The sequence below is a fragment of the Tachyglossus aculeatus genome, chromosome X1 (assembly GCF_015852505.1).
Source record: "Tachyglossus aculeatus isolate mTacAcu1 chromosome X1, mTacAcu1.pri, whole genome shotgun sequence".
NCBI lineage: Eukaryota > Metazoa > Chordata > Mammalia > Monotremata > Tachyglossidae > Tachyglossus > Tachyglossus aculeatus.
In genome coordinates, this window is record NC_052101.1 from 116,394,284 (window position 1) to 116,410,374 (window position 16,091).

A 16,091-nucleotide genomic window follows, 5' to 3' on the forward strand; every position below is an offset into this window, starting at 1 on the left:
CATAAATAAATAAATTCCGGATATGTATATAAGTGCTGTGGGGCTGCGGGCTGAGGGGGTTAGTAAAGGAAACAAGTCAGGGTGACACAGAAGGGAGTGGGAAAAGAAAAAATGAGGGCTTAGTCAGGGAAGGCCTCTTGGAAAAGATGTGCCTCCAATGGGGTTTGAAGGTGAGGAGAGCAATTGTCTGTCAGATATGAAAAGGGAGGGCATTCCAGGCCAGAGGCAGGAAATGGGGAAGAAGAGGTTGGAGGCCAGATAGATGAGATCGAGGTACAGTGAGTAGGTTGGCATTAGAGAAGCAAAGTGCACTGGCTGAGTTGTAGTAGAAGAGTAGCGATGTGAAGTTGGAGGGGTACAATACTATAGAGTTGGTAGGCATGATCCCTACCTTTGAGGATCTTACAAACTAACCAGGGAGAAGGAACTCCCTGCCTCCAGCCTCTCCCCTCTCCAGTGCATACTTCACTCTGCTGCCAGGATCATTTTTCGAAAATGCTCTCTGCATACATCTCCCCACTTTTCAAAAACTTCTGTCGGTTACCCATCCGCTTTAAGGCATTTGATCAGCTCTCCCTCCCAATTACTTATCCTCACTCCTCTCCCACTACAACCCAGCCCTCATGCTTCGCTTCTCTCAAACCATCCTACTCACTGGGCCTTGCTCTCATCTCCCATCCTCTCTTCTGCCTGGAATTCCCTTCCCCTTCTCAACTGACACACCACAGCTTTCCCCATCTTCAAAGCCCTCCTAAATCACATCTGCTTCCTGACTAATCTCTCATTTTCCTGTCTTATTTCCCCCTCTGCTGCCACTTCAACACTTCAACCTCAACTATGAACTTTTGTCTTCACACCCTAAACATGTAGGTTCTCACCCCACTCCCTCCTCCCCACAGCACTTATGTACGTATCTTTAAACTCTGTCGTGTCCCCTTACCTATTCATCAATCAATCAATCATAATTATTGAGCGCTTACTGTGAGCAATGTACTAAGCACTTGGGGGAGTACCACCCCCTATCCTGGAAACACTTTCAAACCTTGGCTTTACTGTCACTCTCCTCTCCTGGTTCTCCTCCTGTCTCTCTGGCCTCTCCTTCTTAATCTTTTTTGTGGGCTCCTCCTCTGTCTCTAACTGTGGGAGTCCCTCAAGGCTCAGTTCTGGGTCCCCTTCTATTCTCCATCTACACCCACTCTCTTGGAGATCTCATTCTTTCCCGTGACTTCAACTACCATCTCTTAGTAGATGATTCCCACGTCTACATCTCCAGCCCAGATCTCGCTCCTTCTCTGCAGTCTCATATTTGCTCCTCCCTTCAGGACAGCTCTATTTGGATGTTCCACCGACATCTCAAATTTAACCGGTCCAAAACAGAACTCTTCATCTTCCCACCCAAACCTTGTCCTCCCCCTAATTTTCCATCACTGTAGACAGTGTCACCATCCTCCCGGTCTCCCAAGTCCATAACCTTATGGTTATCTTTGACTTATCTCTCTCGTTCAACCCAGATATTCAGTCTGTCACCAAATCCTGTCTATTCAGCCATCAAAACATCACTAAAATACATCCTTTTCTCTCCATTCAAACTGCTACCTTATGCACATATCTGTTATTTGTTTAATTATATTAATGTCTGTCTCCCACTTTAGGCTGTGAGCTCGGTTTGGGCAGGGAATATGTCTACCAACCCTGTTGTATTGTACTCTTCTAAGTGCTTAGCACAGTGCTCTGCACACAGTAAGCATTCAATAAATGCCATTGATTGATTGGCCTCCTTGCTGACCTCCTGTCTTTCCCCACTTCAGTCCATACTTCATTCTGCTGCTCAGATCATTTTTCTACAAAACCATTCAGTCCATGCTTCCCCAGTCCTCAAGAACCTCCAATAATAATAATAATGGTATTTGTTAAGCGCTTACAAGCACTTAACAGTACCAAGCACTGTTCTAATCGCTGGGGTAAATACAAGGTAATCGGGTTGTCCCAAGTAGGGCTCACAGTCTTAACCCCCATTTTACAGTTCAGTGGCTTGTCCAAGGTCAAACAGCAGACGAGTGGCGGAGCGGGATTAGAACCCACATCCTCCGACTCCCAAACCCGTGCTCTTTCCACTAAGCCATGCTGCTTCTCTGCAGTGGTTGCTTGTCCACCTCCACAATGAACAGAAACTCCTTACCATCAGCTTTAAAGCACTCAAATCACCTAGCCCCCTCCTACTTTACATCCTGGATTTCCCCCTATAACCTAGCCCTCGCACTTTGCTCCTCTAGCACCAATCTACTCACAGGACCTCGATCTCGTCTATCTGGCTGCTGACCTCTCACCCATGTTGTGCCTCTGGCTTGGAACTCCCTCCCTCTTCAAAGCATTATTGAAGGCACATCTCCTCCATGTGGCCTTCCCTGACATTTCCTCTTCTCCCATTCCTTCTGCATTGCCCTTGCACTTTAATTTGCATCCTTTATTTACCCCTTCCTCAGTCCCACAGCACTTCTGTACACATCTACAATTTTATTTATTCATTTATATGAATATAATAATAACAATAATAATTGTGGTATTTGTTAAGTGCTTACTATGTGCCAGGCACTGTACTAAGCACTGGGTGGATACAAGCAAATTGGGTTGGACACAGTCCCTGTCCCTCATGGGGCTCACAGTTTTAATCCCCATTTTACAGATGAGGTAACTGAGGCACAGAGAGGTGAAGTGACTTGCCCAAGGCCACATGACAGACAAGTGGCGGAGCCAGGATTAGAACCCATGACTTTCCGACTCCGAGGCCCGTGCTCTAACCATTACGTAATGCTGCTTCCCGTCTGTCTGCCCATCTAGACTGTAAGTTCACTGTTGGCAGGGAATGTGTCTGACCAACTCTGTTATATTGTACTCTGCCAAGTGTTTAGTACAGTGCTCTGCACACAGCAAGTGCTCAATAAATACCATTGATCGATTGATACAATATAACAGAGTTGGTAAGAATGTTCCTGCCCACAACTAGCTTACAGTCTAGAGAGAGAGACAAACATTAGTATAAATAGACTATGGCTATGTACATAAATGCTGTGGGGCTGAGGGAGAGGTGCAAATACAAGTGCAAATCCAAGAAGAAGATATGAGAGCTTAGTTGGGGAAGGTATCTTGGAGGAGGTGTGCTTTTAATAAGGTTTGAAGGCGGGGAGAGCAGTCATCTGTTGGATATGAAATGGGAGGGAGTTCCAGGTCAGAGGCAGGATGTGAATGAGAGGTTGGGGGTGAGATAGATGAGATCGAGGTACAGTGAGTAGGTTGGCATTAGAAGAGCAAGGTGTGCTGGCTAGGTTGTAGTGGGACATCAGGGAGGTATGGTATGGTAAAGAGGGGGGAAAAATGACTGAGTACTTTAAACTGATGGTAAAGAGTTTCTGTTTGATGCAGTGGTGGATGGACAACCACTGAAGGTTCCTGAGGAGTAGGGAAACATGGACATGGTTTTGTAGAAAAATTATCTGGGCTGCAGAGGGAAGTATGGACTGAAGTGGGGAGAGACAGAAGGCAGGGAAGTCAGCAAGCAGCAATAGTCAAGGCGAGATAGGATAAGTACTTGGATTCATGTGGTCTAAGTTTGGATCGAGAAGAAAAGGAGGATTTTAGAGATGTTGCGGAGATTGAACAGACAGGATTTGGTGACAGATTGACTATGCGTGTCGAATGAGAGAAATCAGCTGAGGGTAATGCCAAGGTTTCAGGCTTGGGAGACAGGGAGAATGGTGGGAAACTACAGTGATGGGAGTTTCATTGGGAAATCCAAGAAGAGATGTCCTGAAGCAGGAGGAAAAATGAAACTGCAGAGAAGGAAAAATATCAGGACTGGAGATGTGAATTTGGGAATCATCCACATAGAGATGGTAGTTGAAACCATGGGAACAAATAAGTTCTCCAAGGGAGAGGGCGTAGATGGAGAATTAGAAGGGGACCCAGAACTGAGTCTTGATGGACTCCCACAGTTAGGGGGTGGGAGGTAGAGGAAGAATCTGTGAAAGAGACTGAGAATGAGTGGCCAGAGAGTTAGGAGGAGAACCAGGAGAGGGCTGCTCCATTATCCCAGGTTGGATAATGTTTCCTGGAGAAGGGGTGGTCAAGAGTGTCGAAGGCAGCTGAAAGGTCGAGGACAATTAGGATGGAAGAGAGGCCATTGGATTTGGCAAGAAGGAGATCATTGGTGACCTTCAAGAGGACAATTTTGGTGGAGTGAGGGGGTTGGAAGCCAGGTTGGATGGGATCAACCAGAAAATTGGAGCAGAGGATGTGGAAGTAGCACATGTAGACAACCTGTAATTTATTTTATTCATGCATTCATTCAGTCGTATTTATTGAGTGCTTACTTTGTGCAGAGCACTGTATTAAGCAATTGGGATGTACAAGTCGGCAACATATAGAGACGGTCCCTACCCACAACGGGCTCACAGTCTAGAAGGGGGAGACAGACAACAAAACAAAACATGTAGACAGGTGTCAAAATCGTCAGAACAAATAGAATTATAGCTATACGCACATCATTAACAAAATAAATAGAATAGTAAATATGCACAAGTAAAATAAATAGAGTAATAAATCTGTACAAATATATTTACAGGTGCAGTGGGGAGGGGAAGGAGGTAGGGCGGGGGGGGATGAGGAGGAGAAGAGGAAAAAGGGGGCTCAGTGTTCGCCACCCCTGTGAGAATGTAATTCCTCAAGGGCAGGGATTTGTGTCTATTTAATCTATTGTCTTCACCCAAGTGCCTGCACAGAGTACAGTACTCTACACAGAGTAAGTACTCAATAAACACTTGAGTTGACTGATTTGCACCTCTCAAGCCAACCTACTTACTGTTTTCCATTCTAAGTGTCTTCCAATGCTTAACCCTTGCTCATCCCTTCCTGTAGCTCCCTCCCCCTTCATATTCAGCAGGGCACTGCTCCCCCCATCTTTAAAGCCCTTCTTCATTCATCCATTCAACGGTATTTATTGAGCATTTACTGTGTGCAGAGCACCGTACTAAGGGCTTGGGAGAATACAATATAACAATAAACAGATTCCCTGCCCACAAAAATCACAACTTCTGCAGGAGGCCTTCCCTGACAATTTCCTGCCACCCCACCCAAACTTCCTCCTCCCCCTCCACTGCCACTTTGGCACTCTGGTCACTTAAGAACTTGTGGTATTTGTTAAGTGATAACTATGTGCCATGCACTGTACTAAGCATTGGGGTAGATACAAGATAATCATGTCTCACATGGGGCTCATAGTCTCAGTAGGAGGGAGAACAGGTATTGACTCCCCATGGGAAGATGAAGGAACTGAGGCACAGATCAATCAATCAATCAATTGTTTTTATTGAGCACTTACTATTATTATTATTATTATAGTATTCATTAAACACTTACTATGTGCTGAGCACTGTTCTAAGCACTGGGGTAGATGCAAGGTAATCAGGTTGTCCCATATGGGGCTCACAGTCTTAATCCCCATTTTAACAGATGAGGTAACTGAGGCACAGAGATGTTAAATGACTTGTCCAAGGTCACACAGCAGACACATGGTGGAGCCAGCATTAGAATCCACGTCCTCTGACTCCCAAGCGTGTGCTCTTGCCACTAGGAGATGTTTGGTTCCCATTCGGCTTTACTGTGTGCAGAGCACTGTACAAAGCACTTGGGAGAGTATGATATAACAGTATAACAGGCACATTCCCTGCCCACAACTAGCTGATAATCTAGAGGGGGAGACAGACATTAATATAAATAATTAAATTATGAATATGTACCGTGGCTCAGTGGAAAGAGCACAGGCTTTGGAGTCAGAGTTCATGGGTTCAAATCCTGGCTCTGCCAATTGTCAGCTGTGTGACTTTGGGCAAGTCACTTCACTTCTCTGTGCCTCAGTTCCCTCATCTGTAAAAGGGGGATTAAGACTGTGAGCCCCCCGTGGGACAACCTGATCACCTTGTAACCTCCCCAGCTCTTAGAACAGTGCTTTGCACATAGTAAGTGCTTACTAAATGCCATTATTATTATTATTATTATTATTAAGTGATGAATGGCTGGGCAGGGTGACTAAAGGGAGCAAATCAGGGCAGCAGAAGGCAGTGGAAGAAAAGGAAATGAGGGCTGAGTCAGGGAAGGCCTTGTGGCAGAGATGTGCCTCCAATAAGGTTCTGAAGTTAGGGAAAGTAATTGTCTGTTGGATAAGAAGAGGGAAGACATTCCAGGCCAGAGGGAGGACATGGGCCAGAGGTCGGAAGTGAGATAGATGATATCGAGATACAGTGAGTAGGTTGGCATTACAGGAGTGAAGTGTGTGGGCTGAGTTGTAGTAAGAGCAGCAAAGTGAAGTAGAAGGGGGCAAGGTGATTGAGTACTTTAAAGTCGATGGTAAGGAGTTTCTGATTGATGCGGAGGTGGATGGGCAACTACTGGAAGTCTTTGAGGAGTGGAGAAACGTGAACTGAACATTTTTGTAGAAAATGATCTGGCAGACAGCAAAGTGAAGTATGGACTGGAGTGGGGAGAGACAGGAGGCAGGGAGGTCAGCAAGGAGGCTGATACAGTAATCAAGGCAGGATGAGATAAAATGCTTGGATTAAGGTGGTAGTAGTTTGGATGGAGAGGAAAGGGAGGATTTTAGCGATGTTGTGAAGGGTGAACTGACAAGATTTAGTGATAGCTTGAACATGTGGGTTGAATGAGAGAGATGAGTCAAGGATAACGACTTAGGGAGAGCATGACTAATAGCCTCAATTTTCTCAATAAAATAGATAGCCAAGTGATTAGGGCCAAGGTCACCCAACAGGTACATGACAGAACTGGAATTAGAACCCAGGTCCTCTGATTCTCAGGCCTGTGCTCTTTCCACTAGGCCATACTATTTCTCACCCTCATGCTCCACTAGCACTTATGGATATATGTTTAACAATCAATCAATGGTATTTATTAATAATAATAATAACGGCATTTATTAAGCACTTACTATGTGCAAAGCACTTTTCTAAGCGCTGGTGAGGTTACAAGGCGATCAGGTTGTCCCACAGGGGGCTCACAGTCTTCATCCCCATTGTACAGATGAGGGAACTGAGGCACAGAGAAGTTAAGTGACTTGCCCAAAGTCACACAGCTGACAATTGGCAGAGCCGGGATTCGAACCTATGACCGCTGACACCAAAGCCCAGCTCTTTCCACTGAGCCACGCTGCTTCTCTATTTTTTGAGCACTTACCATGTGCAGAGCACTGTGCTAAGCACTTGAGAGAGTACAATACTATAGAGTTGGGAGTCTCAATCCCCGCCCTCAAGGACCTTACAATCTAGTGGAGCAGAAAGACATTAATATTAATTACAGATAGGGGAAGTAGCAGAGTATAAAATCGGCCTTTTCCTCTCCATTCAAACTGCTACCCATGTTAATCCAAGCCCTTATAACAATAATAATAATAATAATAATAATAACGATGGCATTTGTTAAGCACTTACTACGTGTAAAGCACTGTTCTAAGCACTGGGGAGGCTACAAGGTGATCAAGTTGTCCCATGTGGGGCTCACAGTCTTAATCCCCATTTTACAGATGACGTAAATGAGGCACAGAGAAGTCCAGTGACTTGCCCAAAGTCACACAGCTCACAAGCAGTGGAGACAGGATTTGAACCCATGACCTCTGACTCCCAAGCCTATGCTCTTTCCACTGAGCCACGCTGCTTCTCTGCTATCCCACAATGATTAATGTATCAGCCTTCTTGCTGACCTCCCTGCCTTCTGCCTCCCCCCACTCCAGTCCATACTTCACTCTGCTGCCCGGATCATTTTCCTACAAAAACATTCGGTCCATGTTTCCCCACTCCTCAAGAACCTCCAGTAGTTGCTGTCCTGCTACAACCCAGCCCGTACACTTCATTCCTCTAATGCCAACCTACTCACTGTACCTTGATCTCGTCTATCTCGCCCACGTCCTGCCTCTGGCCTGGAATGTCCTCCCTCTTCATAGTCAACAAAGTACACTTTCCATCTTCAAAGCCTTATTGAAAGCACATCTCCTCCAAGAAGCCTTCCCTGACTAAGCCTTCATTTCCTCTTTTCCCACCCCCTTCTCCATCACACTGACCTGCTCCCTTTATTCACCCCTCCCTCAGTCCCACAACACTTGAGTACACATCTGTATTTATTTGTATTAATATGTGTCTCCCCTTTTAGACTGTGAGCTCATTGTGGACGGGATATGTGTCTACTAACTCTATGGTATTGTACTCTCCCAAGTGCTTAGTACAGTGCTCTGTAAATATGATTGATTGATTGATAGACTGTCACCTCCTTGAGGGCAGGGTCATAGGATTGATTGATGGATTGCCTCAGGCCTCTCCAGCCCAGACCTCCTTGGAAGCCCCTAGCCCAGATAAGACCCGATTCTCACTTCCCTGGATAATAATAATAATAATAATGGTATTTGTTAAGTGCTTACTATGTGCCAAGCACTGATCCAAGCACTGGGGTAGAGACAAGGTAATCAGGTGGTCCCACATGGGGCTCACAGTCTTAATCCTCATTTTACAGATGAGGTGACTGAGGCCCAGAGAAGTTAAGTGACTTGCCCAAAGTCACACAGCTAAGTGGTGGAGCCGGATTAGAACCTGTGACCTCTGACTCCCAAGCCCTTGCTCTTTCCTCTAAGCCACGCTGTTTCTCTATCTCAACAGTCAATCAATCAATCAATGATATTTATTGAGTGCTTACTGTGTGCAGAGCACTTTACTAAGTGCTTGGGAGAGCACAATAAGAAAGAGGATGTATAGAGGATTACCAGCCCAAGAGGAGTTTACAGACTAGGGGAGGAGACAGATATTAAAATCAATCAATCAATCAATCAATCATATTTATTGAGCACTTACTGTGTGCACAGCACTGTACTAAGCGCTTGGGAAGTACAAGTTGGCAACATATAGAGACAGTCTCTACCCAACAGTGGGCTCACAGTCTAGAAATGCAATACAATACAGTCTAGAAATAAATACAGCTGAATATGTACATAATTATAAATTATTTATTTATATTACAAATCATTTATAAAGAAGCAGCATGGCCTAATGGCAAGAGCACAGGTTTGGGAGTCAGAGGTTGTGGGTTTTAGTGCCGGCTCTGCCATTTATCAGCTGTGTGACTTTGGGCAAGTCACTTAACTTCTCTGGGCCTTAGTTACCTGAGATCTGTAAAATGGGGATTAAATCTGTGAACCCCACGTAGGACAACCTGATTACCTTGTATCTACTCCAGCATTTAGAACAGTGCTTGGCACATAGTAAGTGCTTAACAAATACTATCATTATTATTATCATATTATAAACCATTTATTTACATTAATGTCTCCTCCTCTAGACCGCACACTCCTTGTGGGCAGGGAGCATGTCTACTAACTCTGTTCTACTGTACTCTCCCCAGAGTTTAGTACAGTGCTCTGAACACAGTAAGCTCCGCGTGGCTCAGTGGAAAGAGCCAGGGCTTTGGAGTCAGAGGTCATGGGTTCAAATTCCAACTCCGCCAATTGTCAGCTGTGTGACTTTGGGCAAGTCACTTAACTTTTCTGTACCTCAGTTACCTCATCTGTAAAATGGAGATTAAGATTGTGAGCCCCCCGTGGGCCTGATCACCTTGTAACCTCCCCAGCGCTTTGAACAGTGCTTTGCACATAGTGAGCACTTAATAAATGCCATTGTTACTATTATTATTATTAAGCTCAATAAATACCACTGATCAACTGATAAGTGCTGTGGAGCTGGAGGAGGGGTGAATATCAGAGGTCATGGGTTCGAATCCCGGCTCCGCCACATGTCTGCTGTGTGACCTTGGGCAAGTCACTTCACTTCTTTGAGCCTCAGTTCCCTCATCTGTAAAATGGGGATGAAGACTGTGAGCCCCACGTTGGACAACCTGATCACCTTGTATCCCCCCTAGCGCTTAGAACAGTGCTTTGCACATAGTAAGCACTTAACAAATGCCATCATTATCATTAAGGGGAACAGATCTAAGTGCATAGGCGATGCAGAAGGAAGGGCTTAGACAGGAAAGTGAGAGCTTTTGGAGATGGGATTTTAGGAGGGCTTTGAAGCCGGGGGGAGAGTGGTGGTCTGTCAGTTATGGGGTGGGGGAGGATGGGCCAGAGGGAGGAAGTAAGCAAGGGGTCGGAGGCGAGATAGACGAGATCAAGGTACAAGGGAGTAGACTGGCGTTAGGGAAGCGAAATATGCGAATTGTTCCGGCTGGGTTGCGTAATACTCAAACATCTCACTGCTCCTGCCTTGGACATTCAGGCTGTTCCTTCTTCTGCATGAGGAACTGCGGGGTAATTTGGACTCTCCTATCTGTTGTTCAGACCCTGGAGCCCTTAGCAGGCCATAAAACACAGTTCACACCTTGTAAGTTGCTTTGAGGTTCCCGCCTGAAAAGCTTCAAGGGCAGGCCCTTATCCTGCTGATTCTCTCTTTCATCCAACCCCCACCCCCTCAGGGCATCGCCTTGTAGTGTATGACTTGATTATCTTACATCATCGTCATCATCAATCGTATTTATTGAGCGATTACTGTGTGCAGAGCACTGTACTAAGCGCTTGGGAAGTACAAATTGGCAACATATAGAGACAGTCCCTACCCAACAGTGGGCTCACAGTCTAAAAGGGGGAGACAAAACAGAACATACTAACAAAATAAAATAAATAGAATAGATATGTACAAGTAAAATAAATAAATAGAGTAATAAATATGTACAAACATATATACATATATACAGGTGCTGTGGGGAAGGGAAGGAGGTAAGATGGGGGGATGGAGAGGGGGACGAGGGGGAGAGGAAGGAAGGGGCTCAGTCTGGGAAGGCCTCCTGGAGGAGGTGAGCTCTCAGCAGGGCCTTGAAGGGAGGAAGAGAGCTAGCTTGGCGGAGGGGCAGAGGGAGGGCATTCCAGGCCAGGGGGATGACGTGGGCCGGGGGTCGATGGCAGGACAGGCGGGAACGAGGTACGGTGAGGAGATTAGTGGCAGAGGAGCGGAGGGTGCGGGCTGGGCTGTAGAAGGAGAGAAGGGAGGTGAGGTAGAAGGGGGCGAGGTGATGGACAGCCTTGAAGCCCAGGGTGAGGAGTTTCTACCTGATGCGCAGATTGATTGGTAGCCACTGGAGATCTTTGAGGAGGGGAGTAATATGCCCAGAGCGTTTCTGGACAAAGATAATCCGGGCAGCATTGACCCCATCGCTTAATAATAATGATAATAATAATAGTAATAGCATTTGTTACGTACTTACTACATGCCAAGCACTGTTCTAAGCTCTAGTACAGTGCTTGGCACAAAGTAAGTGCTCAACAAATACCAAAATTATTATTATTACTAATTAAAATAATAGTAATACAAGCATGAGAAGCAGCATGGCCTAGTGGATAGAGCACAGGCCTGGGAGTCAGAAGGACCTGGGTTCTAATTCCGACTCCACCACGTGTCTGCTGTGTGACCTTGGGTACGTCACTTAACTTCTCTGGGGCTCCATTACCTCATCTGTAAAATGGCGAATAAGACTGTGGGCCCTATGTAGGACATGGACTGTGTCCAACCTGATTAGCTTGTATCTACACCCAGAGCTTAGTACAGTGCCTGGAACTTAGTAAGTATTTAAACAAATACCATAAAAAAGGCTGTGTGCCAGGACCCTAGGGGGTCTACTCTTGGCTTCCTCCCCAACTTGGTTCTTTCTCATATCTACCCCAGCGCTTAGTACAGTAACTGGCATATAGCCTCACCTCCACAACATCACCAAGATGCGCCCTTCCTTCTCCATCCAAACCGCTACCTTGCTGGTTCCATCTCTCATCCTAGTCCAACTGGATTACTGCATCAGCCCCCTCTCTGATCTCCCATCCTCCTTTCTCTCCCCACTTCAGTCTATACTTCACTGTGCTGCCCGGATTATCTCTGTGCAGAAACGCTCTGGGCATGTTACTCCCCTCCTCAAAAATCTCCAGTGGTTGTCAACCTACGAATCAAGCAAAAACTCCTCACTCTCGGCTTCAAGGCTCTCCATCACCTCTCCCCTCCTACCTCACCTCCCTTCTCTCCTTCTACTGCCCAGCCGGCACCCTCCACTCCTCTGCCGCTAACCTCCTCACTGTACCTCATTCTCGCCTGTCCCATCGTCAATCCCCGGCCCCTGTCCTTCCCCTGGCCTGGAATGCCCTCCCTCCACACATCTGCCAAGCTAGCTCTCTTCTTCCCTTCAAAGCCCTACTGAGAGCTCACCTCCTTCAGGAGGCCTTCCCAGACTGAGCCCCCTTTTTTCTCTCCTCCTCCCCATCACCCCCACCCTACCTCCTTCCGCTCCCCACAGCACCTGTATATATATTTGTACAGATTTATTACTCTATTTATTTTCCTTGTACATATTTACTATTCTATTAATTTTGTTAATGATGTGCATATAGCTTTAATTCTATATGTTCTGACGATTTTGACACCTGTCTACATGTTTTGTTTCCTTGTCTGTCTCCCCCTTCTAGACTGTGAGCCGGTTGTTGGGTAGGGACCATTTCTATATGTTGCCGACTCGTACTTCCCAAGCGCTTAGTGCAGTGGTCTGCACACAGTAAGCACTCAATAAATACGATTGAATGAATGAATGAATGAATAAGCGCTTAACAAAAAACAATATTATTATTATTAAATGTCACTTTCTGTTCCAGAAGTCAGGGAAGAGGTCCTTTCTCCAGCCTGACTCCTGTACTAGGAGTTCCTCAGATGATGGCAAGTGGAAATAGGCAGAACCGAGTGATTGTGATTTTTTTTTTCTGTTCACCCCCACCCCACCCTTCATTTCCGGACAGTACCCTGGATAAACCCTCCTGCAACGACTGGCTTTCCAAACACCATTGGGGCCCACGCCCAAAACCCTTTCCAGAAAACCTTTCATATTAACATCTCTCTCCCCCTCCAGGCTGTAAGCTCGTTATGGGCAGGGAACGTGTCTACCAATTCTGCTATACTGTACTCTTCCAAGTTCTCGGTACAGTGCTCTGCACACAGTAAGCGCTCAATAAATACGATTGATTGATTGATTGATTGATTGATTGATTAATTGAGAAAAGAGGGTCAGGGTCCCGGTGAGGGGTCTTGCCCCACCTGCTGGCCAATCAGCAAACAAACAGGACTGGCTCTCGCACTCAGAAAAATAATAGTAGTAGCAATTACAGTAATAATAATAATAATGGCATTTGTTAAGCGCTTACTATGTGCAAAGCACTGATCTAAGCGCTGGGGAGGATACAAGGTGATCAGGTTGTCCCACTTGGGGCTCACAGTCTTAATCCCCATTTTACAGATGAGGTAACTGAGGCCCAGAGAAGTTAAGTGACTTGCCCCAAGTCACACAGCTGACAATTGGCGGAGCCGGGATTTGAACCCATGACCTCTGACTCCAAAGCCCGGGCTCTTTCCAGTGAGCCACGCTGCTTCTTAATACTGCTTCTCGGTATTCATTCATTCATTCAATCGTATTTATTGAGCGCTTACTGTGTGCAGAGCACTGTACTAAGCGCTTGGGAATCAATCAATCGTATTTATTGAGCGCTTACTGTGTGCAGAGCACTGTACTAAGCGCTTGGGAAGTACAAGTTGGCAACATATAGAGGCGGTCCCTACCCAACAACGGGCTCTGAGTCTAGAAGGGGGAGACAGACAACAAAACAAAACATGGTAACTCCCCATCACTGTCACCTCCTGGACCACACCACCATACCTGCTCCTCCAGTTTTCCACTCAGTTCAATCCATTCAATCGTATTTATTGAGCGCTTACTGTGTGCAGAGCACTGTACTAAGCGCTTGGTACCACTGACTGATGGATGTCCTGAAATCCCCACGCAGGGACAGGAGCGAGTGGACAGGAATAGTGTTGGAGGGGCTCAAAAGTTGGAAAAAAAAGGACTCCAGGGTCACAGCTCTGAACAGGAAAAAGCTCCACCAGATTAAAAAATCTTCAATATTGTCAATCAATTCCATTCTTTCACCTCCTTCTTCTTCACAGTAGTGGAAGTAGCAGTGGTAGTAGCGGTAATAATAATAATGATGGTATTTGTTAAGCACTTACTATGTGCAAAGCACTGTTCTAAGTGCTGGAGAGGTTACAGGGTGATCAGGTTGTCCCACGGGGGGCTCACAGTTTTAATCCCCATTTTACAGATGAGGGAACTGAGGCACACAGAAGTGAAGTGATTTGCCCAAAGTCACACAGCTGACAGTTGGTGGAGCCGGGATTTGAACCCATGACCTCTGACTCCAAAGCCCGTGCTCTTTCCACCGAGCCATGCTGTAGTGGTAGTAGGAGTAGGAGTAGTAGCAGTAGTAGTAGGAGTAGTAGTAGTAATAGCAGGAATAGCTGTATTTATTAGGCATTTATGATGTGTAAAGCTTTGTTGTGTGAATACAATGGAGTGCCCGATGGATTTTAGAGCAAATTAAACCCAAGTGGTCTTCCGAAGGCCAAATGACTCGACTTAGATTAGCATATTTTGGAAACATAATCAGGAGGACTAATTCTCAGGAGAAGACTAGGAAAAGTCCAAGGAAGAGGCAGACCAACAGCTAGATGGATAGAGGCCATAACTAGGATAACGGAAGACCCATTAGAAAGGCTGCGGATTATGGCAGAGGATAGGACGTTCTGGAGAAAGTATATCCATTGGGTCGCTATGAATCAGAAATGACTCGACGGCACTTAATAATAATAATGATGATAATAAAAGCTCTGTACTAAGTGCTGGGAAAGAAGTACAGGGATTCTGGCCCCCAAGGACTCACAATCTAAGAATAAGGTGGGAGGTGGGGTGGGTGACAGACACAGAAGGAAAGTAAACAAAAATATAATCAGTGGTATTTATTGAGTCCTTACTGCATGCGGAACATTGAACTAAGTGCTTGGGAGAGCATAATATAACTGAATTGGTAGCCAATTTCCCTTTATATAAATATAAAAGACAAGGACCAAGATAAACACAAAAGGAGCAGCAGGATTTCAGGCTCCTCAAGGCTCAGACCAACAGTAGGTCAGTTAGTTGTATATATTGAGTGCTTACTGTGTGCAGAGCACTGTACTAAGCACTTGGGAGAGTACGTTAGAACAATGTGACAGAGACATTCCCTGCAAAAACTCCTCACTATTGGCTTCAAGGCCCTCCATCACCTTGCCCCCTCTTACCTCACCTCCCTTCCCTGCTTCTCATTACTTTGGTTGGTAATGAAATGAAACTCCACAAAGAGGGTCTATGGACTGTCAGTCAATAGTTCTGTCAGTCGGTCTATCATATCTATTGAGCAACTGTCAGTCAATAGTTCTGTCAGTCAGTCTATCATATCTATTGAGCACTTATTATGTACAGAAAGCACTGTACTAAGTGCTTGGGAGAGTACAATATAACAATAAACAGACACATTCCTGTCCACAGTGAGTTGACAGTCTAGAGGGGGAGACGGACGTTAACATTAATCAATAAATTTCAGATTCATTCATTCATTCATTCAATCATATTTATTGTGCTTACTGTGTGCAGAGCACTGTACTAAGTACTTGGGAAGTACAAGTCGGCAACATATAGAGATGGTCCCTACCCAACAGCGGGCTCACAGGCTAGAAGGGGAAGACAGACAACAAAACAAAACATGTAGACAGGTGTCAAAATCGTCAGAACAAATAGAATTAAAGCTATATGCACATCATTAACAAAATTAATAGAATAGTAAATATGTACAAGTAAAATAAATAGAGTAATAATTCTGTACAAATATATATACAATGGCCACGGGGAGGGGAAGGAGGTAGGGCCGGGGGGATGGGGAGGAGGAGAGGAAAAAAGGGGCTCAGTCTGGGAAGGCCTCCTGAAGAAGGTGAGCTCTCAATAGGGCTTTGAAGGGAGGAAGAGAGCTAGCTTGGCAGATGTGTGGAGGGAGGGCATTCCAGGCCAGGGGGAGGACGTGGGCTGGGGTCGACAGGGGACAGGTGAAACGAGGTACAGTGAGGAGGTTAGTGGCAGAGGAGTGGAGGGTGCAGGCTGGGCTG